Source organism: Elephas maximus, chromosome 11, assembly GCF_024166365.1.
Source record: "Elephas maximus indicus isolate mEleMax1 chromosome 11, mEleMax1 primary haplotype, whole genome shotgun sequence".
NCBI lineage: Eukaryota > Metazoa > Chordata > Mammalia > Proboscidea > Elephantidae > Elephas > Elephas maximus.
The window spans coordinates 86,913,144-86,936,933 of NC_064829.1; the positions used below are offsets into that span (position 1 = coordinate 86,913,144).

Below are 23,790 nucleotides of genomic sequence, written 5' to 3' on the forward strand. Positions count from 1 at the left end.
CATAAGCAATTTTTTTGTCTTTTTTTTTTTTTTAATCATTATTGTACTTCAGATGAAGGTTTACAGAGCAAATTAATTTCTCATTAAACAATACATATACTGTTTTGTGTCATTGGTTACCAGCCCCACATGTCAACACTCTCCCCTTTTCTACCTTGCATTCTCCGTTACCATCTTTCCTGTCCTCTCCTGCCTTCTCATCCTTTCTTCAGGGCTGGTGTGCCCATTCAGTCTTGTTTTGTTTTATGCGCCTGTCTAATCTTTGGCTGAAGGGTGAACCTCAGGAGTGACTTCACTACTGAGCTGTATGAGTGTTGAGGGGCCCTACTTTTGGGGTTTCTCCAGTCTCAGACCAGTAAATCTGTTTTTTTTTTTTTTCTGTAAGTTTGACTTTTGTCCTACGTTTTTCCCCAGCTCTGTCCAGGACCCTCAATTGTGATCCGTGTCAAAGCAGTTGGTGGTGGTAGCCAGGCACCATTTGGATGTGTTGGACTCTGTCTGGTCGAGGCCGCAATAGCTGTGTTCCATTAGTCCTTTTGATTAATCTTTCCCTTGTGTCTTTGGTTTTCTTCATTCTTGCTTGCTCCAGATGGGGTGAGACCAGCGGAGTATGTTAGATGGCCACTCACAAGCTTTTAAGACCCCAGATGCTACTCACCAAAGTAGAACGTAGAACAATTTCTTTATAAACTATGTTATGCCAATTGAGCTAGATGTTCCCCTGAGACCATGGCCGCCAGATTCCTCAGCCAAGTAATGTGGTCCCTCATGGAATTTGGAGGTGTCTATGGAGCTTCCATGACCTTGCCTTGGACAAGTTGTGCTGGGTTCCCCAGTATTGTGTACTGTCTTACCCTTCACCAAAGTTACCACCTATCTATTGTCTATTTAATGTTTTTCCCTCCCACCTCATCCCTCCCTTGTAACCATCAAAGATTGTTTCTTTTTGTGTGTAAACCTTATCATGAGTTTTTATAGTAGTGGTCTCATACAATATTTGTCCTGTTGTGATTGGCTTATTTCACTCAGCATAATACCCTCCAGATTCATCCATATTGTGAGTAGCTTCACAGATTCATCATTGTTCTTTATCGTTGTATAGTATTCCATGGTGTGTATGTACCATAATTTGTGTATATATTCATCTGTTGATGGACACTTAGGTTGTTTCCAAACTTTTGCTATCATGAACAATGCTGCAGTGAACATGGGTGTGCATGTGTCTATTCATGTGACAGCTGTTATTTCTCTAGGATATATTCCTAGGAGCAGGATTGCTGGATCATATGGTATTTCTATTTCTAGCCTTTTAAGGAAGCACCATATTGTTTTCCAAAATGGTTGTACCATTTTGCATTCCCAGTAGCAGTGCATAAGAGTTCCAATCTCCCCACAGCCTCTCCAACATCCGTTATTTTCTGTTTTCCTGATTCCCACATAAGCATTTTTGAGGAGTGATTTCCACATCTTACAAATGTTAGAGAATCATCGACTTACTAAAAATCTCTGTGCTATATTTAGAGACGAGGCTGAGGGAGGCTGTTTCCTAGACGCAGAACTCATACAGTAGGGAGCACACTCTCTGCCTGCCCAACCCTGTTCATCCTTCCCATGGAGAACCATCTCCCCACTACGCCTGAGGCTAACATGCCCCTCCAAAGCCCAACAGCCCCTGACTCCACCTGGCCAATCCCAGCACTGCTGCATGTCTACAACTGTGGCCCAGAGGGCCCAGCTTGTGCCGTTGGGAGTCAAGCCAAATTTTGTGGGATCTATGTGGAATGAACCCTGGGGCTGTGTGGGCTGAATCAGGGAAGAAAGGAATTACTTCTGATGACAGATCTGGAGTCCCTAAACGGGAGAAAGCTCTACCCTCTGTAGTGCTGGTGGGCCCCTGTAGAACTGGTATAGTCCGAAAGGATGTGACACAGGCAGCCAGAGAGCTCTGCTGTGGCCTCCGAGTGAAGGGGTGTGTTATGGGCCCCCAGGCTCTGCAGGTGCCACTCTGCATGATAATCCTTGGAGTGTCCCTGGGATCCTGCCTGCCATAGCCTTGTGGCATGATGCATTTCTTGTAGAAATACAGGTTACTTAACACTGCCAGGGCGACATGGCTCCTCTCCCTTCCAAAAATGAACTACCCAGAACAAGGAGGAGCAGAGGAGCTGAGGAGCTGGCAGCACTAAGCAACATGGGTACTCATCATTCACTCCAGGGTTCACACACTGCTGAAAGCATTCAGATGTAAAGCATAGAGGAATGGGAGAGTGGTGATTAGGCTCTGGGGTTGCTATGCCGATAAACAGAGCAGTGCAGACGGGCCAATCCGCCTCCCATTTTGTCAAGATGTGGGGCTGTGGGCTGCTTCCCTTTCATTCGTACTCAAGTAAGCTCTGTGTAACTTGTCACATGGCAAAAACAAGATTTTTTTTCCCCAAGACCCAGGAAATTTTATCATACTCCATATCGTTCCAGGAAGGATTTACAGTAATTTGTAAGGTAGATAAAACCCCAAATGCTAGCATAAATAGGGGGGTGAAGAAAAGGGGCCAGGAATTAGGCCCAGAAATGTATAACATGCATAGAGGTATGGATATACCTTTATTATACTATGAGTGAAATATTTAGGTGGGTAATAAAAAGGGGGGTGTCTTAGTCATCTAGTGCTGCCATAACTGAAATACCACAAATGGGTGGCTTTAACAAAAAGAAGTTTATTTCTTCACGGTAAAGTAGGCTACAAGTCCAAGTTCAGGGTGTCAGCTTCAGGGGAAGCCTTTCTCAGTTGGCCTTCTCATCAATCTTTCCCTAAACTTGGAGCTTCTCTGCACAGAGACCCTGAGTCCAAAGGACGTGCTCTGCTCCCAGTAATGCTTTTTTGGTGGTATGCGGTGTACCCCACCCCCACCCCTGCTTGCTTTTCTTTCGTTTTATCTCTTGTAAGATAAAAGGTGGTGCAGGCCACACCCCAGGGAAACTCACTTTACATTGGATCAGGGATGTGACCTGACCAAGGGTGTTACATCCCACCCTAATCCTCTATAACCATAGGCAGAGATTATGATTTATAACATATAGGAAAATCACAACATGAAGGACAACCACACAATACTGGGAATCATGGCCTAACCAAGTTGACACATATTTTTGGGGGACACAATTCGATCCATGACAGGAGGGATATAGGTTATTACTATGTCAGTCAGGATAGACTAAGTGATGATGCAATAACAATCAACACCCAAATCTCACTGACTTAAAACAACACAGGTTCGTAGTTTTGTTCTTCTTATCCCTCAGGGATCTAGCCTAGAGTCAAGCAAGCTACAGCTCTTGGGCTGGCCACCTGTTTGTGTAAAGTTTTATTGGAACACAAAAACCAAAACCAGTTGCCATTGATTCCAACTCATGGCGATCCCACGTGTGTCAGAGTAGAACTATGCTGCACAGGGTTTTCAGTAGCTGATTTTTTGGAGGTAGATCACCAAGCATTTCTTCTGAGATGCCTCTGGGTGGACTCAACCATCCAAACTTTCTGTTAGAAGCCAAGTACATTAACCATTTGCAGCACCCAGGGGCTCCTATTAGAACGTTGTTATGTAAATTCATTTACATATTGGCTATGGCTGCTTTTGTGCTACAATAGCAAATTTGAGTAGTGGCAACGGAGTTGATATTTGGACTAGCAGTAGAAGGAAGAATATTAATTTAAGTGTCAAAAGAGGGATCCTGAAATGTATCCTCAATAGCGTGTTTCATGGATAAACACTCAAACTCTGCTGACATGGAATTCTGTCTGACAGGAGCAGAAAATTTGGTCATACTGATTGGTTTCTGTTTCCTGCCAAGCACTTTAAGACAAGTGGTGAAAGAAGGTATTACAACACTTACTTCCTGGACCAATTTTATGTGGGTGAAATAACATTAGTAGTATTCTAATTAGCAACTGGAATGTGGTGCTCTGCACGTTTTAAGGCTCAATTATACCTTCGACATGAAAAGGAACAGAGAAAAAACACTGGATGAAACACGAAGAATGCATCTATTTTGTAGGGTGGAGTAAAGCCTACCTCACTTGCCTATATTGATTGCTAGCCTGTTGAGGAGTGTAGGACCCATCTGTTCCGGAAAATGTACTATTCAAGAATTTGCCCTATACTTCATTGAAGCAAATCAAAATTATATAAAATGTAACATTGGAAAGAATGATGCATAGTAGATGACAAGGTCAAAAATCAAAATCGCCTCCTAGCAGGTTGAAATGAAGAATTCAAGTCAGCCAGGTGGAGTTTAACAGTATACCATTAGATTCCTGGGTTTGGAATTTTAAATACTGATAAAAAAAACAAAGGGTTGAGGAGGGCTGGCTTGGTAGAGGCTCCTGTAAAAAAGGCCTGGTGGAACCCCTGATACCATGGCCTCCAGACACCCTGCTAACTCAGAACTGAAGCCCTCCTGAAGTCCACTTTTCAGTCAAAGATTAAACAGGCCTATAAAACAAACAACAACACATGTGAGGAACATGCTTCTTAATTCAATCAAGTATATAAAACCAAATGGGCAACACCTGCCCAAAAGCAAAGATGAGAAGGCAGGAAGGACAGGAAAACAGATCAAATGGATGTGGAGAACCCAAGGTGGAAAGGGAAAGGGGGAGAGGGCTGACATATTGCAGGATTGCAACCAATGTCACAAAACAATTTGTGTATAAATTTTTGAAAGTAAAAAAAAAAAAAGGCCTAAAGATTTTAACTGTGTGTGATTGTAACGCAAGCCAGTGGTAGGATGGCCTCTGAAATGCTAACGTTGTCTTGGGTGCAGTGATGGTGGTGGCCAGTCACAAAGTCATGGTCCCTCTGTACCTGGAATGTGACATTCACTTTGTGGACCCATGTTTTAAACTAGACTTTGGCAGCAGAAGGCTTATTCCTGGGAGGGTCTGGTGGCCCTGTCTTAGTTGAGCAGATGGGTTTCACCCTGAAGGAGTCAGGGACCCATGTGGCTGTTCTACTAGAAGGCGTGAGGCCCAGGGTGGAGGGGTGGGGAAGGAACCAGGAGAAGACGGACTCAGGACCCCTGACTACGGAGGGATGACCAAATAGAGCCCCCAGCCCTAGACACCGGAGGGCAGAGGCTGGGAGGCAGGCCTGCATCTGTGTTTGCCTTCAGGTGTGTCTTCTGTGGAATCAGCAGCTGCCTGTTCGATGGTTCCTTGACTTTGACGTTTACCTGCATTTCCCCTTCTGGAGAGGAGCTGGCCTGCACACCTACTACCTGTGCCCAGTCAGCTTCCCTCCTTCTCCACCAGGAGCCCTGCTTCCTGGGCTTCCACCTGATGAATGGTGTCACTTGTGCCTGACAATTTGGCTGGGGGCGGGCTCCTCCATTGCCCATCCCCCCCAGAACTCCCTCCTGTCCTGTCCCTGAGGTGGTTGTCTTTGCATACGCCGGTCCTCCCAGACGGAAAGCCCATTGGAATCAACTCCACAGAAGCTGATTAAGACTTCAAAAACTTAAGAGACCAAGTCTCTCCAGTGACACGTCAGAGCAGATGAAGGATGTGTCCATGTATGGAGGTGGACTTTTGCTCTCTTCTCAACAAGTTTCAGGGGCTCAATCCCTGCCTGCTCCAGCCACACAATGAACTCCTGAGCTCTAGGCCTCCAGAGGGAGAATGTTTGCCCAAACTTCTGGGTTCCATAGTTGCTTTGTAATTTGTTGATAAGACATAGCTATGACCCAACTAAGCCTAAAATATGGTGGCCATAGTGCCTCTGAGATCCATTTCAGTCTCAGCTGCCAATACTTCCCACTCACGCCATATGGCCCAGGAGAACCCAACTGCTCTTTAAACAGAAACTGCTCGTTCTCACTTCCGTGACTTTGTTCCTCCTTTCTCTGTACCTCAAACACACTTCCTCACAGCCTATGAAAGTGGCATCTTCCTTTTAAGACCATAAGTGTGATTTCTCCATGAGCCTTTCCCCAACCTCCATGGCCCAGTACTGTCCAGACTATTGTAGGGAGTAGTGCATCCCTAGTTCTCCCCACAGACCTTTCATTTTAAGAGTTTTACCACTCATCGGTACGGAAGGAAAAGCAATACTTTTACTTGCAAGGAATTAAGGAAAAGTATACATCGGTAACAGTCTTGGGAGCTGATTTAGTTTCCACTTTCCTTACAGACGTGGTGATGAAAGCCCATTTCATCTTCATATTTCATTTCATTTGTAAAAATGACTTAGGGGCAGCGTCTGACCTCTAACTTCACAAAGCGGAAGGAGAATCAAGATCAACAGCCCAAGGCTGATTCCTATGAGAGGGAGGTCAGGTATGCCTCCTCTCTCCGCCATCTTTACCATTTCTGACACCAACCATCTCTCCCTACACTCTGTATTTCTCTGCTGGGTTTGATAATTCATTACAATGGCCATGTAGAACTCACAGACAATAATTAAGATTATGAAGTTTATTAGGGAAGTAACAGGTTAATTCAGTTTCAGGAACACTCAGGGTATGGTTCTTCCATCAGGACAGCCTCTTTCCAGCTGTGCCCACAGGCATGCCTTTCTCTGGCCCCTTGGCCTCTGCCCTGCTCGGCAAATGTTACAAAGCTATTTTAGCTTTGCCAATAAGTGCCCCGAGGCACCCCACTCCACCAGTAATCCTTGGCCCGAGGGCACTCAGCTCTAGCTCAGTGGGTCAGCAAACCTAGCCCCACCAAGTGCCCAAACCAAAAAACCAAACCTAGTGCCATTCAGTCAATTCCAACTCTTAGTGACCCTATAGGGCAGAGTAGAACTACCCCATAGTTTCCAAGAAGCACCTGGCAGATTTGAACTGCCAACCCTTTGGTTAGCAGCCATAGCATTTAACCACTGTGCCACTAGGGTTTCTCTGGCCCCTTGGCCTCTGCCCTGCTTGGCAAATGTTACAAAGCTATTTTAGCTTTGCCCATAAGTGCCCTGAGGCACCCACTCCGCCAATAATCCTTGGCCCAAGGGCACTCAGCTCTAGCTCAGTGGGTCAGCAAACCTAGCCCCACCAAGTGCCCAGAGACACCCTACTCCTCCCGCAAGCCTCCTGCCTGAAGACACTCAGCTTTCTAGCTCCGTAGATGGGGGATCCCACCACATTGTCTCCTGCTGCTAGCCTTTCTTGCTGCTGTTTCTCTACCACCACTTCTAGCCGTCTTCCATGTTACAGCTCTCTCTCTCTTTCTCTTTCTTGGTCTCCCGGTTCCATGAGCTTCTCAGTGCAGGGATCCAAAGGACACGCTACATTTTTGACTCTCCTTCCTTAGTGATGGTGGAATCTTCTCCTGCCTCTGGGATGGCTCATTTCAAGCCCAGTGGGATAGCAAAACTGACCCTTGGTGGGCCACAATTACCCTATTTTCACAGTTACAAACCATAGCAAGAAAGGCCACACAAAAGCAATGCATTGCATTGCAGACTTCATTTTATGTTTGTGGGTGGGGCTCACACAGCTCCCTCCCCCTTCAGACTCCACTCAAAGGTGAAAGGTGACCAGACCCTCCCCCATGAGGCCTCTTCCCAGCAGGTGATGAGATGCTGCAATCAAAGAAGAGGAGGTGCCCTTTGGTTCCTGAGGACCTCCTTGACACCCATGGGATACCGATATTACTCAGCTTCAGCAAAGATGAATGCCAGGCATTTCCTCACAAGCACAATTTACACTTTTAACTGAATACTGGGATTGATCATTTGTGGGGATTTGGGGGGAAAGCTGAGAGAAGGCTCCTTGCTTTGAAGACTTGGGACCAGTGGGTGTTTTGGGTATTGTCTTAGGCTGGTTTCTCCAGAGAAGCAAAACAAGTAAAGCGTGTATAAGAGAGATTTATATCAAGGAAATGACTCATGTGATTGTAGAGGCTGCTACATCCCAAGTCCATGGGTCAGGCTGGAGGTTTCTCTTGATTCATGTAGTCTCAGGGGCTTGTAAACCCAAGATTGGCAGGTTAGACAGCAGGGTTCTTGCTCGCAGGCTGCAAAGACTGACAAATCCCAAGATCGGCAGACAAGATGGCAGATAAGCTTCTGGCTCTAGTCCCAAGAACAGGAGGTCAGACAAACAGGAACCAGCTGGAGGATTCAGAGTGAGCAAAAAGTCAGTGAGCCTTGCCAGAAAGTCCACCTATATTGGATGCAGGCCACACCCCCAGGGAAATGCCCTTTCAACTGACTAGCTACTGACTGTAGATCCCATCATGGAGGTGATCACATTATACCAAATCTCATCATGGAAGTGATCACATCATCATATGACTGCCAACATCATAACTGTCAAACCACTGAAAGTCATGGCCCAGCAAAGCTGACACAACTTTAATGATTACAGATGTGCCTGGTCAGGCACTCCTCCCACCCAGTGCAGTGTAGGTCCCCTTTTAGTCACTCTGTAATCTGATCAGAGTACTAAGGACAAGCAGTGTCAGGCATGACAGATGTTTGTAAGCAGGCGATTGTGGTAGCTTCTATTCCCTCCTCTCCCCTTTTAACTGTTGGCATTCACAAGCCAGGAGAAGACTACTTGCTGTGTTATTTCCATCAACCTTACTTGAGATCCTATTTTGAAAGCCTATGGGAGAACATGTAGTGGTTTTTCCTCTCCATCTTGAGCAGTGACCGGGGACTACATACCAGGTCAGAGGACACTCACAGCCTAGAGGCCATTCTGCACAGTAGGCGGAGGGGCCTGGAATTCTGGAATGGCGGTATCCCTGTGGTTGTCCCACTCTCCACTCTTATCTGGGAAGACTGTTGTTCTCGACCCATCATCTACGGCTAAACAGAAAGTTTCTTCACTGGCTCAAAGCAACTGGGAGATACTTGCAAATGAATTAACTGGACATGTTCACTTAACCCCAGGCCACCCAGGCCAGCACACATCCCTTCTCTCATCACTAGACCCGGCAAACCTTCCTCTCCAACCTCATCACGCTAAATGTGAAGCCCGGGGCTCAAGCAGGAGAGCAAGGCTTGAAGATGCCACAGCCGGCAGGTTACCAGAAGGGGAAGGGGACAGTCCGGGGAGGGTGGGTCGCCTCCGGTACTGCACGGCCTGTGAGCCCCGCCCAGGGCCCCGCCCCGAGTCCCACGTCTTCTGGCCCCGCACAGAGCCTTGGGCTGCGCACCTGCAACAGGGCTGCGCACCTGCCGCCGGCCTCATTGCCCTCTCCGGGCCACAAGCCCCAGATCCATCTCGGGCCGCAGGTGAAGGGCCCTGGGCGAGGGTAGCCAACTTGACCCAGGAGCGGCAACAGCTCAAGACGTTTCCTCTGCAGACAGCGGCCTGGACGAGATTTCTGGATTGCGTGCCACTCGTTCCCAAGTTGCAGAGGCCACCCTGGCTTTGGGCTCGGACAGGTACGGCTCTTGGGAGGCGGAGCCTTCCAGTCCCCCTGTGGAACCCAGGAGGGAGGGGGGACCACTCCCGAACCGGGCTCTCGAAGCTGGGGCCTGAGCAGAGCTCCGGGATGGGCCGAGAGGGGAGACCGAGGCACATAAACTGGCTGCTCTGGGGGGCATCCGGAGTGTGCACATGGAGTGTGGGGGGAGGGGCAGTGCGCAGGTGACAGCCCTCTTGCGCACAGCGGGCCTGACCCCCCCGCCCCGGCCCTTTGGTCCTTGGAGCTGCGCCCGCTGCGGAGACCCGAGTCCGGCACCCCCGCGCAGCCCCAAGGTCTCAAAGTGAGCCCCGGCGGCGAGCTGCCGAAAGTCCCCCTCCAGGGCCTTCGGCCCGAGTGTGGCAGGAGCGATCTCCTCAAGAGGGTGGGGACCTCGCGGGATCAGCACGCACCTGAGCCTTGGACAGAACGCAGATGTGTCGGTCCCCAGGGCCGCAGGTGTATTTCCGTCCAAATCTGTGCCGCCCAGGCCAGACAGCGGTGGGCTCGGTCGCAGGTCCTCGGTGTGCAGCTCCGAGCCCGTGCGGTTCTCTCCCCGTGGGGAGTACTTCCAGGTGGGAGAGAGAGAGGTGAGCTGTGCTTCCCTCCCGAGAGCTCCCTGCTCACTTCTTTGTGCAGATGTACGCCCTGGCTGGGTGTCCGGGCGTCCAACGTTCTCACTGCCCGGGCTACATGGGTGGGGGGCTTGGCAGGCTTCATCACGTTGCAGAAGTGATCTGTCTGTGGCGGGACGCTCTCTGTGCCTGTTCTTGCCACTGACCTGTCTGTTCTTCCCACCACTACCCTCTCTCCAACCCCTACACTGCCCTATGTGTGCACTTCTCCTGTGGGGCTGCAGGGGAGGCAAAGGTCCACTAGAATGGTAGTAACTTTGAAAACAAAACCTTTTCCATCTTCTAAGCCCTCCCACACTGTTTAAGAGGCACCAGGAGAATTTGCAGTTGGGTACTTGACATTAAAGGAGCCTGGTGGTTCAGTGGTTAAAGCATTGGCTGCAAACTGAAAGGTTGTTGTTTCCAACCCACCAACCACTCTGAGGGAGAAAGATGTGGCTGTCTGCTTTATAATGTTTACAGCCTTGGAAACCCTTTGGGGCAGTTCTACTCTGTCCTGTAGGGTCGCTGTGAGCGGACTGGGTTGATAAGCAATGGATTTGGCTTTTTTGCTTGACTCAGCATTAAGAGACAGGCTCACATATCACCCACATTTGTTTTATAGGAAGTGTCTTGACCTTTTACACAACATTTGCCCAACTCTACCCTTGCAGTAAATGGCATTATCGTTTAAATAGCAAGAGCAGTTTATTATTATGTATGAGCCAGCACCTGGATCTTGGGTTCCTCATGAGTGCTCAGGAACGTATTATGAGGCACCTCTGAGATTTCTTTCACGTTGGTGTGATTGTTACAACCAAAAAACCAAACCCGTTGCCCTTCAGCTAATTCTGACTCATAGAGATTGTTAGGACAAGAAGGAAATATTGATTATATGGATCTCACTGCTATTTCCGTAGACTTCTACTGGCTGACTGTGCTCCTATAGATGTGGACATAGGTCCACACTTCCTTATCTGAAGCCGTGGGAACCAGGGCGTTTTGGCATTCAGAATGTTTGAACTTTAGAAAAGTGATGTGTATAGATGTGGATGTTATATAATGCCCCCACAAGACCTGGGCCCACCTGTAACCAGACAGGCTTCTGTCCCTGCAGGACCACATACGTGGACACAGTGATGACACAGGGCTCTCCATAAGTGAGGTCCTGCCATCAACTGAGTAGGAGCTTCGGGTTTCCTAGGCTGTTCGCAACTTAGAGTTAAGGGATCCTGAGCTATGTGGGTTTTACCTTAAGCCAGGTGAGCCACAGGTATTTGAGCTTATCATTCCTGGTTTCCAGACTGGCTTCGAAGAAGCAGCTTCAGAGCCTGAGCTTTATTCATGTCACTATTTCTGATTCTTTAAAAAGATCAGAGTGTCAACTGTGTTCCAGAACTTTTACTTCCATTCTTTTCATATTAATTTCCCATCTATCTGCTGAATGCTTAATATTAGTAGAGAGTTAAAGAATCTGTTCTCTGCAGCCCTCTCTTGCTCACGTCACCTTCCTGTTGATTACGTATAGGCTTGGTATGTGTGTCTTCATCTGTAGAGGATGGCTATTCTGGCTTTGAGGGCCTTGGAGAGCAGGAAGTGAATCGATATACAACTGGTCTCATGGAAAATCAATCACCCACTGTGCAGCACCTCCCTAACGTGCTGCAGAAAAGGGAAATTCTCCCTCTCTTTTTGCTTTAAAATCTGCCTGCATCTTCTAGAAGTCTTGGCCACTGTACCTATTGTGTCATTGGCATAGAGTCTTTAAAACAGTCTTTGCTTTCTTGAGACACCTTGAACGAAACATGGCTGAGAGCCCAATATGGGAGCAAATTGGGACAAGTTTTTTCATCTTTATTATTGTCACTTTAACGCTGACAGGGCATAGTTGAGCGTGCTCTATGTGGGTACCAACTACAATGTGCTTCACGTGCTCTCTGTCACTATTGATCAGCAAAAATCACAAATTTGATTTGGGTTTTTGTAGATGTGATGAACTTGATCACGTCACTGGATGGATACTTATAAGCGGGATAACTTCACACTTTCTAAATGGCACCTGCCCTTTATTTTTTAGTTTGGGCAAATTATAAGTATTGGTTGTCTATCTGTGTATGTTTGAATTTTGTATTCTTCTGAGGGGATGAGGGAATAGGATTCCCTTGTCTATACTGGGCATTCATGTCTCATGAACACAGAATTTGAGATGTCTAATGAAATAAGTATGATGCAAGGGTATGCTAATTAACAACTTCCTTTAAAGGATAATGCTGGTAAACTTGATTTTTAAAATTCTAACATGTCAGTGTCCTGTACCCAGACATGGTGGTAAATGCATTGGATAAACGCCTCCTGTGTACTGAAAACAAGATTAAGGAAAGCAAATTTGTGCCCCGCCCACACCCCAGCAATCTATTCCTTTTGATGGGATTCTTAGTCGTCCCAGAACCCTGACGTGGCATTAGCTAGAGTTTTGCGACCCCTGTTACTTTGTTCAGGAAGTTTATTATTAACATTTACTGGTCCTTAGAACTTAAGAAACTGTGTCCTGGTTAAATGAAAAACAGGAAGGGAAACAGTTCCCAACTTGAATTGTTTCTCCCAAATCTGTTCTTCTAAAAACTCCCTAATCTAGCCAGGTCTGGGTAATACTATGGTATCACCTCCCTCTTAAGAGTTCTACTTTGCTTTCCTTATCATATTTCTTTATTCTTTTTTTTAAAAAAAGATCCCATCCAACCAGAGGTTCTCAAAGTGTGGTCTCCAAACGGCAAAACCAGCATCACCTGGGGAAGTGTGAGAAATGTTCACACCTGCTGAGCTGGACGTTCTCTGTGGGCCCAGCCCTGCAGGTGACTCTGGTGTGCTCTGAAGTTTGAGAACCATGACCTTAGATTTAGCAACTTTATTATTCTCCACTAGTTTCTCTCTCCTTTCTCCATCTTCTTCTGCAGGGTCCATAACAGCATCTAATGTTTTGCAGAGACACCTGCGTGTAGGTTTTTCTGAGCATCCCCCAAATGAAGCTTTTCTTCTCCACAGCTCTGAAGTCTTCCTGGTCTTGGGTTTATCTACAGCAAGTGTAGGAAACACAAGGTCAGACATGGTGGGCAGAAAGTGCCAAATAGTATTTTTTCATCTTACACTTTGCAGGGTTCCTCGAGAATTTTTAATCAACTGGAAGAACTACCTTTCCCTTCAATTGAAGACTTTGCCTTAGCCCAGGACCCTCTTCCCCATAGAGAGGATGTCGAAACTGCCCTCCACCTCAATAATGCAGCTGCAGGACTACGGCCAGCTCCTAAAGTGCCTTCAAAGACCCTCTTCCCTCAATGCACTAGTTCCCATTATCGAAGATGTGAGTGAATCAGATGGAACAGCTGGGTGCAACTTCATCTGCTGTCTCTGAGGTCATAACTGGGGAGGGCGGGTTGGCACTCAGGTGTGTTAACAACCCTAGATAGGCTTAATTGTGTAATGAAAATAGTCTGTGCATCCTAGAGAGGAAAATGTATGTCCATACCACCCCGAACACACCCAATTTCATCTGATCTTGGAAGCAAAGCGGGGTCGATTCTGGTTACTACTTGGATGGGAGACTGCCTGGGAATACCAGGTGCTGTAGGCTTTGGAGCCTTGGTAGCACAGTGATTAAGAGCTTGGCTGCTAACCAAAATGTCAGCAGTTCGAATCCACCAGTAGCTCCTTGGGAACCCTGTGAGGGCAGTTCTATTTTTCCTATAGGGTTGCTATGAGTCAGAATCAACTTGATGGCAATAGGTTTTTTCTTTTGGTTAGAGAGGAAAAGGAGGCCCTGGGAGGTGCAAATGGTTATGTGCTCAGCTGCTAACAGAAAGGTTGGATATTCAAATCCACCCAGAGGCACCTCAGAGGAAAGAAAGGCCTGGAGATCTACTTCCAAAAACTCAGCCACTGAAAACCCTGTGGAGCACAGCCTCCTCCGACACACATGGGATCGCCGTGAGTTGGGGTTGACTCTCGTATTTACTTCCTAGTATTTTTCTAGTTTCAATTTTCATGTTTAAACGTTTCATCTGCTCTGGAATTTATTTTGGCGCCAACCGTGAGTTAGGCCAACTCCCTTCCCCCAGGGCTGCTCAGTTGTCTCAACTCCATTTATTGAATAACTCCTCCTTTCCCCAATGAAATGCCACCATTATGGTGTACCAAAATGGAATCAGCCAAGCAAAGGGTGATCTCATAGGAGCTGTCAGTGTAAGAAAGGCTGTGTGGCAGAGTAGGAATTGTGTTGAGGTGAAGGAAGAACAGGGGAGAGGAAACCACAAGGTGGGGTGGGCGTTGCACCCCACACTGAGGACTCGGTTTGGATTTTTCCTCAAAGTCACTGGATGTTGTTGTGGATTTTAAGCAGGGATACTTGGAAAGTCAATCCTGGCTTCATGGGCAGAGCTTCCTAATCCTGTCCCTAAGTTAGGCCTCTCTTCATCTCCAAGAACAAACTCAGGAGGTGGTCACAGGAGAGATGGGTGGGCACGAGGACACCGACTCAGGAAATAGCAGTGAGGGGCAGGGTGGGCAGGGGAAGGCCCTGGAGGTCCCAGTGGGAGGAAAGTGGCAGCCTGGGTTCTGGAGGGAGCGAGGTGGTTGGAGAGGGTGACCTTTGACACCAAGGCTTTAGAAGTGGGCAGTGCTGTTAGTGATATCGTGGGGTTGTGCAGGTAGAGGCCAAGATGGCACCGGCTGCCCATGGCAGCTTCTCACACACTAATGTGTACACAGATCCCCTGGGGCCTTGATAGAGGAGGCAAGAGGGGAGCACCGCAGCCAGAGGGAGCACATAGCTAATGATTGGAGAGGTGACATCAGCCTTGTGGGGAAGTAACTGTGGTGCTGAAGGCAGCAGGAGGAGGAAGCAGAGGGTTAGAAATTCTGATCCTGGAAGAGATTAGACCCCTTCCCTTGACTTGCTGGGCGTGTGTGATTCATGGACATGCAAGGGGTGGAGTTGCCACTGGACAGGGTTCTAGAATGTGATGGCCAAGTGCCAGCTTCTGTTCAATAGCCATTCTGACCCTTTCTGTGGCCACAAACCCCTCTGACAGTCTGAAAGATTCTGCAAGGCCCCAGGTTGCTTCTCCAAAGACAACTCACGTATGCACACTCCATGAGTGCAAACACGCGTGCACACACACATACATGTGTGCACACTGCACACACGCCTATGTGCACAGGCACATAGTCAGGGTTCCAGACTCCAAAGCACCCCCTGCAAGAACCTCTGGGAAAAAGCAAGGTAGATCCATTTCCCTGAGGGAGGGGTGTGTGTGTGTGTGTGAGAGAGAGAGAGAGAGACCTGAGGAGGCAGAACACAGAGGCACCAGGAAGGCCCTGTGGGGGCTGGAAAGGCACAGATGCTCGGATTCTCTATGCCTGTGCTTTGAAGGGCAGTGATTTCACCCTGATTCCATCTGGGGCTCACGACTCAGCTGTTGTTGGGACTGTCACCCCACAGCCCTTCTTTCTTGTGAGGTTGTACTCGTGCCCTGAGCCCCATTCAGAGTCCCTGTCCTCCCCCTCAGCTCTTCTGTAGCTGTGGAGCTTGCTGGAAACTAAGTAGTTTTTTCCTCGTGTCCTTTCCTGCCCAAGAAGGATGTGTTACACCTCCCCTGGGAAGAATAGCTCCAGGGGAAGGAGGCCATCATGGGGAAGCTGATGGTACTTGGGTGCACAGCCGGAGGGGGATGGCGTGTGCTGGGTGTGTGTGATTCGTGCATCCCTCTAAGCACCTCCCACTTGATCCTTATAACAGCCCTGTGCCTAGGAAACCCTATGGGGCAGTTTTGCTTTGTCACATGGTGTTACTATGAGTCAGAATTGACTCAATAGCACATAACCACCACCACCACTCCAGGGAGGTGCAAGGGTGTTTCTCTTCCAAGGAGAGCAGGCACAGACAAGGGAGGCTTCCAATACAGGGCATAGATGGCAGGTGCAGAGTGGGCGGAGGATGGGGCCAGGGCACAAGGACAGCTTGGAAGGACAGGGGGAGTGGTGGTGGTGAAGGTTGTGTCCAGGGCCTGTCTGTGTACCTCGAGGGGCCCAGTCACCCCATGCGAGCAGTGTCTGTGGGCCTTTCCTGCAGGTACTGTCCGCAGGCTTGGTGGTTAGTGGAAACACAGGGTGCCTTTGGCTTTGCTCTGGCTGAAATTCTGAAGGTCAAGACTTTTGAAAAATAATTTTTTACACAATCATCTTATGATAGGAAATATTTTTCTTTTTATGTTAATCTTATGATTTTTTTTTAAGTCTATTTTGCATTTATGTAGTCTAAGATCTGGGAATTAAAAGCCTAGATTTCCTGTAATAGAAATAGAACAGCTTGTTTATTCCCTTGTATTGCACAATTTAAATAGCCTTTCATCTAAAGCAGATCAGGATCTACTTACAAATAAAATATGGATGTTTAGAGGCATATCCTCTGTGAATTGGGGATGATGGCAGAGCTATCTCCATAGGGTTGTTATGAAGACCAAAGGAGTTAATTCCTGTTCAGGGCTAGCAGAGACCTGCTCACACAAGCCCAAGTGTCACCACCTACTTACTAGACATGCATTAGAAGTCTGGAAGGAGATCTAGAAAATTACCATTGGGCTACCTCTGGAGGACAAAATTATTGAGGGTCAACGGTTAATTGAAAGGTCGGCGGTTCGAAACCACCAGCTGCTCCATGGAAGAAAGATGTGGCAACCTCTTCTGTAGAGATTTACAGCCTTGGAAACACTATGGGATTGCTATGAGTTGGAATGGACTCAACGGTAGTGGGTTGGGTTTGGGTTTGTGGGGTAGAGGGGTTTCCAAGTGTTACCTAACGTTCTTAAATATAGACTATTTCAACAAATGCGTTGCTTTTATAATGTAAAAAAGTTCCATTTTAGGGATAAAAAGTAGATCGTGACATTTGTGTTCAGCTTTAGGTATATTCTTAAGTTAAATACACATTCACTTAATTAAAACTCAAATATTTAAAATGTTTTCTTCCTCTTGCCAGAATATTCCATCCCAAAAGATCCAGCATTTAATCACATCCTAGGATCAACAGCCTGCTCCCAACAACTGCATCCTTAAGTACGTGCGGTGGGATGGATCGCTTTTGTGTGGCCTTTTTCCTTACCATGGTCTCGTAACTTCCAGCCAAGTGATTGGGTAGAACTGTGAAGATAAGGTAATTGTAACCTTGGGAATTTGTCAGTTTTGCCATCTCTTTGAGCTTGAAATGAGCCATCCCAGAGGCAGGAAAGAAAGGATTCCACTACAACCAGGGAGGAAGACCCAAGAGCAGAGTGTGTCCTTTGGGCCTGAGACCCCTGTGCTGAGAAGCTTCTGGAACCAGGAGACTGAGAGAGAAAGAGAGCTATAACACTGAAGCGGTGGCACAGAAACAGTGGCAGGAGAGACCAGCAGTGGAGATGGGCAGGAGATGGTGCCTTGGGCTTCCCAACCCACGGAGTGAGAAAGCTGAATGCCTTTGGGCCAAGGCTTAACTGGAGGAGTGGGGTGTCTCTGGGCACTTATCAGCAGAGCTAAAAGAGCTTTGTAACACTTAAGTGAGGTTGGGAAAGGCCAAGGGCCAGGGAGAGGTGTGCCTGCGGCATGGCTGGAAAGAAGCTGTCCTGATGGAAGAATTGTATTCTGAGTGTTCCTGAGCCTGAATTGTAACCTGTTACTTCCCTAATAAACCCCATAATTGTGAGTATTGTCTGTGAGTTCTGTATGGCCATTGCAGTGAATTATCAAACAGCACAGAAATAGTGCCGTGGGAGGGATGTTGGTGTCAGAATTGGTAAAGATGGCCGAAAGAGGAGGCATGTTTGACCTCTGCCTCATAGGAATCAGCCTTGGGTTGTTGATCTTGATTCTCCTTCCCTCTTGTGGAGTTAGAGGAGTTCAGACACCATCCCCACACCATTTTTACAGTTGATGTCAGAAGCGGGATTCTTCGCAATGGCTTCAGACTCATGAAAGCATAGGACTTTGCAAGGGAAAGAATGAAGGAGTAGGAAGTGAACCTTTTGATTCTTAGATGGTTACTTTGGTTGTTGTTACCTGTAATGGCTGAAAAGAACTTTATGCTGCATCTAGAGTAAAAAAAAACCTGGGGCAAAATCCGGTCCAGATAAGCAGAACGATTGGTAGGGGCCAGCTTCTACTGGTTCCACTCAACCAGAGGCCCAAGGCCACGTGCATATGAATGGGAAGATAGTCAAGGGGTGGAGAAGATGAAGCTGGAAAGTTTTAAAAAGGGTTATGTGTTTATTTGAATGTACTATGGATATTGAATGTTTCTTCTACCTAGTGTTGTAAAACGGATCCAAGTGTGTGATTTTTGTGAGGTGCTGTCAAGTTGAGTTGGTTCTGACTCATAGCAACCCTATGTACAATAGAACAAAACACTGCTTGGTTCTTCCTGATCCTCACAATCATTGTTATACTTATGCCCATTGTTGCAGCCACTGTGTCAATCCATCTCGTTGAGGATCTTCCTCTTTTTCACTGACCCTCTACTTTACTAAGGATGACGTCCTTCTCCACGGACTGGTTCCTCCTGATAACATGTCCAAAGTATGTAAGATGAAGTCCTGCCATCCTTGCTTCTAAGGAGCATTCTCGCTGTACTTCTTCCAAGACAGATTTGTTCATTCTTTTGGTAGTCCATGGTATATTCAATATTCTTTAACAACACCATAATTCAAAGGCATCAATTCTTCTTTGGACTTCCTAATTTACTGTCCAGCTTTTGCATATATATGAAGTGATTGGAAAACACCATGGCTTGGGTCAGGCACACATTTGTTCTCAAAAGTAACATCTTTGCTTCTTAACACTTTAAAGAGGTCTTTTGCAGCAGATTTGTCCAATGCAATACGCCATTTTATTTTATTTTTATTGTGCTTTAAATGAAAGTTTACAATTCAAGTCAGTTTCTCATACAAAAATGTATACATACGTTATTATGTGACCCTAGTTGCTCTCCCTACAATATGACAGCACACTCCTACTCTTCATCTTGTATTTCCCGTGTTCATTCAACCAGCTCCTGTCACCCTCTGCCTTCTCATCTCACCTCCAGACAGGAGCTCCCCACATGATCTCGTGTGTCTACTTGAGCTAAGAAGCACATTTCTCACCAGTACCATTTTATGTCTTATAGTCCAGTCTAATCTTTGTCCGAAGAGTTGGCTTCAGGAGTGATTTTAGTTTTGGGCTAACAGAGAGTCAAGGAACCATGACCTCTGAGGTCCCTCCAGTCTCAGTCAGACCATTGAGTCTGGTCTTTTTACTAGAATTTGAGGTCTACATCCCACTTTTCTCCTACTCTGTCGGGGATTCTCTGTTGTGTTCCCTGTCAGGGCAGTCGTTGGTGGTAGCCAGGTACCATCTAGTTCTTCCAATCTCAGGCTGATGGAATCTCTGGCTTATGTGACCCTTCCGTCTCTTGGGGTCCTATTTTCCTGTGTCTTTGGTGTTTTTCATTCTCCTTTGCTCCAGGTGGGTTGAGACCATTTGATGCATCTTAGATGGTTGCTCACTAGCTTTTAAGACCCCAGAATGCCACTCACCAAAGTGAGATGCAGAACATTTTCTTAATACACTTTGTTATGCCAATTGACCTAGATGTCCCCTGAAACCATGATCCCCAGACCCCAACCCCTGCTACTCTGTCCCTCAAAGTGTTTGGTTATATTCAGGAAACTTCTTAGCTTTTGGTTTAGTCCAGTTTTGTTGACTTCCTCTGTATTGTGTGTTGTCCTTCCCTTCACCTAAAATAATTCTTGTCTACTATCTAATTAGTGAATACCCCCTCCTTCCCTCCCCACCCTCATAACCATCAAAGAATGTTTTCTTCTGTGTTTAAACCTTTTCTTGAGTTCTTATCATAGTGGTCTCATATAATATTTCATTTGATTTTTTGATTGCTGCTTGCATGGGCATTAATTGTTGATCCAAGTGAAATGAAATTCTTGACAACTTCAATGTTTTCTTCATTTATCATGATATTACTTATTGGTCCATTTGTAATGATTTTTGTTTTCTTTTTTTTTTTTTATGTTGAGTTGTAACCCATACTGAAGGCTGTAGCATTTAATCTTCATCAGTAAGTCCTTCGAGTCCACTTCACTTTCAGAAAGCAAAAATGCATCACCTGCATAGCGCAGGTTGTTAGTGAGTCTTCCTGCAATCCTGATGCCACATTCTTCTTCATACAGTCTAGCTTCTCAGAGTATTTGCTCAGTAGACAGATTGAATAAGTATAGTGAAAGGCCACAACCCAGATGCACACCTTTCCTGATTTTAAGCCATGCAGTATCCCCTTATCATATTTGAACAAATGCCTCTTGGCCTATGTACATGTTCCTCATGAGCACAATTAAATGTTCTGGAATTTCCATTCTTCACAGTGTTATCCATAATTTGTTATGATCCACACAGTTGAATGCCTTTGTGTAGTCAATAAAACACAGGTAAACACCTTCTGGTAGTCCACAATCCATCCGACATCAGCAATGATATCCCTCGTTCCACATTCTCTTCTGAATCCAGCTTGAATTTCTGGCAGTTCCCTGTATGGTAGAAATCAATATTGGGTATTACAGATTACAGAGAACATGTAACTCTGCCTTCAGCCAATACTTAATTAGATACACTAAAAGGAGAACTAGGATTTGCCCAGGAAAAACACAGGCTTTTTGTTTCAAGCCAGTAGTAGCCTGTGTATAGACAGAGGGCTTAGGTAAAAAAGAACTTCAAGTTTGCATTTGAAAAGACATGCAGAACTACTTAGATCTGCTGAGAGAACAGAAGATTTGCATTTGAAGGAAGGACTTGCAGAGAAAAAGAAATGACTGTCTTAGGCTGAGTTCTCTAGAGAAGCAAAACCAGTAAAGCATATGTATGTATATAAAAAAAAAAAAAAAATTTTTTTTTTTTTTTGTATATAGATAGAGAAAAAGAGTTTTATATCAAGGAAATGGCTCACACCGGCTTTGGAGGCTGTAACATCCCAAGTCTGTAGGACAGGAAAGCGGATTCTCCTGATTCACGTAGCCACAGGGGCTGGCAAACCCAAGATCGGCAGGCGGGAGAGCAGGGCTGTAGCAGGCTGTGAAGATTGACAAATCACAAGATTGGCAGGCAAGCTGTTAGCTCAAGTCCCAAGAACTGGAGGTCAGATGAACAGAAGCCAGCTGCAGTATCTAGAACAAGCACAAGCCCCAGCAAGACGAGCAGAAAAAGCCAGGTGGCAGAAGGCAGAGAGATGAAGACTGAGGGGTCAGTGAGCTGCCATGGGCCCCACCCCCACAGGTACCAATGAGCAGATCCCATCATGGGAATGATCACTTATCAAATCTCAACAGGGAAATGATAACAACATTATGTGACTGCCAAAACACTGAGAATCATGGCCCAGCCAAGCTGACACAAAATCTTAACCATCACAGTGACCATTTTGCTTTTTGAATTTTGATTAAGCAGTTTCCTCTTGGATGCATCCAGGCAGGAAAAGTCAGTGTCCATCTATGCAGAAGCCCCCTGGGCTGGAAGTTAAAGGTAACCATTGAGTGGGCAGCTTGGTATGCTCCCTTGTAGTGACCACCTGGGACCACTCAATGAGCGGAAGTGGAGAAAGTGCATCAATGAAGAGACTGGCAGAGTTTGGTCACGTTCCATTGGCACCCATTGATCTAGCCCATAAGTGCTAGGGATGAGAGAGTAAGAGGAAGGGCTGGCTGGTCAGAAGCAAAGGAAATTGTGTGGACTCGTGTGTTTATGGGTGGAACCCTGAGGGGGCTAGGGATGAGGGAGTGTGAAGGGGCTGTCTGAAGTGCTAGGAGGTGTGTGTGAACTCTCAAGTCTAAGGCCCATTGTGACCCAGCTTGGATGGCTAGGGATGAGCTGACCAGAACCAGAATGAAGAGAAAGAAAGATGTTTGACACCGTGAACTTGTGTAGATTGCTACAGATTTGATGGCTTGCTGTGAACTGAACTTTGCTAATGGATGCAGATGCTCAAAATTCCAACTGGAACAGAAGATTCTTCAAGACCAAGGAACATGCTTGTCTCCTCAGTATACTGGTTTGACAGAGACGGGCAATTTAAACATTGGCTATCTAAAATGGGTGGGAGATGAAGGCATCAAGTGGCTGGCTTACACACTTTCATGAGTGTGCTTACATTAAACGAGGAGGATAAGGGGAATCCCCACCAAATATATTCCTCTTTTCCTGGTGCATCTGGGGAAGAGAGGGTGGGGGGATGCTGATGGGATTATGTGACTCAGTTGTGAGTGTTGATTGTTAACAGGGTTAATTGTAATTCTAAAAACTGTAGAAGCTGTAATGAATGGACTAAGGGGGAGGCACTGCTGGACTAAAGTACAGGGGCTGAACCTAAAGTCCCTTAAAGGTTTTGCTATGCTGATACCTGGTGAGGCTCAGAGCAAGGGAATAATTTTCTCTCAGTTAAATTTTATCAGACACCAGAAAGAGTGAAGCCAAGATGACTTGGAGAACCTGACTAGATCAGATGGACATCTGCAGCAGACTGAAGTGGCTGGTACCTGAGTAACCTTGCCCTGAGAACTCTTGTCCTACTGCAGGGCTAATTGTTAATGACTATTTTGGACTGGTGAAATGATTGGGAGGGTGAAGTCATCCTCCAAGTATGAAAGAACCATGGCTAGAAAAGCCAGGGGGTGGCCTGTGGTATGATTGATCATTTTCGTGTGGACTTTCTTGCCATAGTCTTGTAGCTCCTACCCAAGTGATTGGGTGGGACTGTGCAAATAAGGTAATTGTGGCATACCAAGAGGACTGGTCAGAAATGAGCCATCCCAGAGGCAGGAAAGAGAGGAGCCCCCTAACACCAGGGAAGGAAAACCAGAATAGATTTGATGCATTGAACGCTAATGACCAAAGCTCCGGATGAGTTGTGGGATGACATCAAGGACTTCAAAAAAAAAGAGAGCAAAACCTATTGCCGTCGAGCCGATTCTGACTCATAGAGACTCTATAAGCAGAGTAGAACTGCCCCATAGGGTTTCCAAGCAGTGGCTGGTGGGTTCGAACTGCTGACTTCTTGGTTAGCAGCTGAGCCCTTAACCAGTTCGCCACCAGGACTCCAAGCAAAAGGTCATTAAAAAGATAGAAAAGAAAGAGAAGACCAAAATGGATGTCAGAAGAGACTGAGACTTGCTCTTGAACGTAGAGTAACTGAAGCGAAAGGAAGAAACGATGAAATAAAAGAGCTAAACAGATGATTTCAAAGGGTGGCTCAAGAATACAAAGTAAAGTATTATAATGAAACGTGCAAAGATGTGGAGTTAGAAAACCGAAATACACTTGGTATTTTTCAAGCTGAAGGAGCTGAAGAAAAAATTCAAACCTTGAGTTGCAATATTGCAGGATTCTATGGGAAAAATTTTGAACAATGCAGGATGCATCAAAAGAAGATAGAAGGAATACACAGAGTCACATTTACCGAAAAGAAGTGGTTGACATTCCGCCATTTCAGGAGGTAGCATATGATCAAGAACTGGCAGTACTGCAGGAAGAAATCCAGGCTGCACTGAAAGGCAATGGCAAAAAACAAGGTTCCAGGAACTGATGGAATACCCATTGAGATGTTTCAAGAGACAGATGCAATGCTGGAAGGGCTCACTCATCTATGCCAAGAAATTTGGAAACCGCTACCTGGCCAACTAACTAGAAAAGATCCTTATTTGTACA

The 23,790-nt window shown here is 46.4% G+C and overlaps 1 long non-coding RNA gene and 1 pseudogene across 1 annotated transcript; both read left to right on the forward strand.

Moving 5' to 3' along the window:
- The first annotated feature begins 9,142 nt into the window (after window positions 1–9,142).
- Window positions 9,143–13,885, forward strand: LOC126085505 (uncharacterized). The gene is made up of 3 exons (XR_007519290.1): window positions 9,143–9,389; window positions 13,177–13,381; window positions 13,822–13,885. It is a non-coding gene; the product is annotated as an uncharacterized LOC126085505 (long non-coding RNA).
- On the forward strand, window positions 13,533–13,651 carry LOC126086382 (uncharacterized; annotated as a pseudogene).
- Window positions 13,886–23,790: the final 9,905 nt, after the last annotated feature.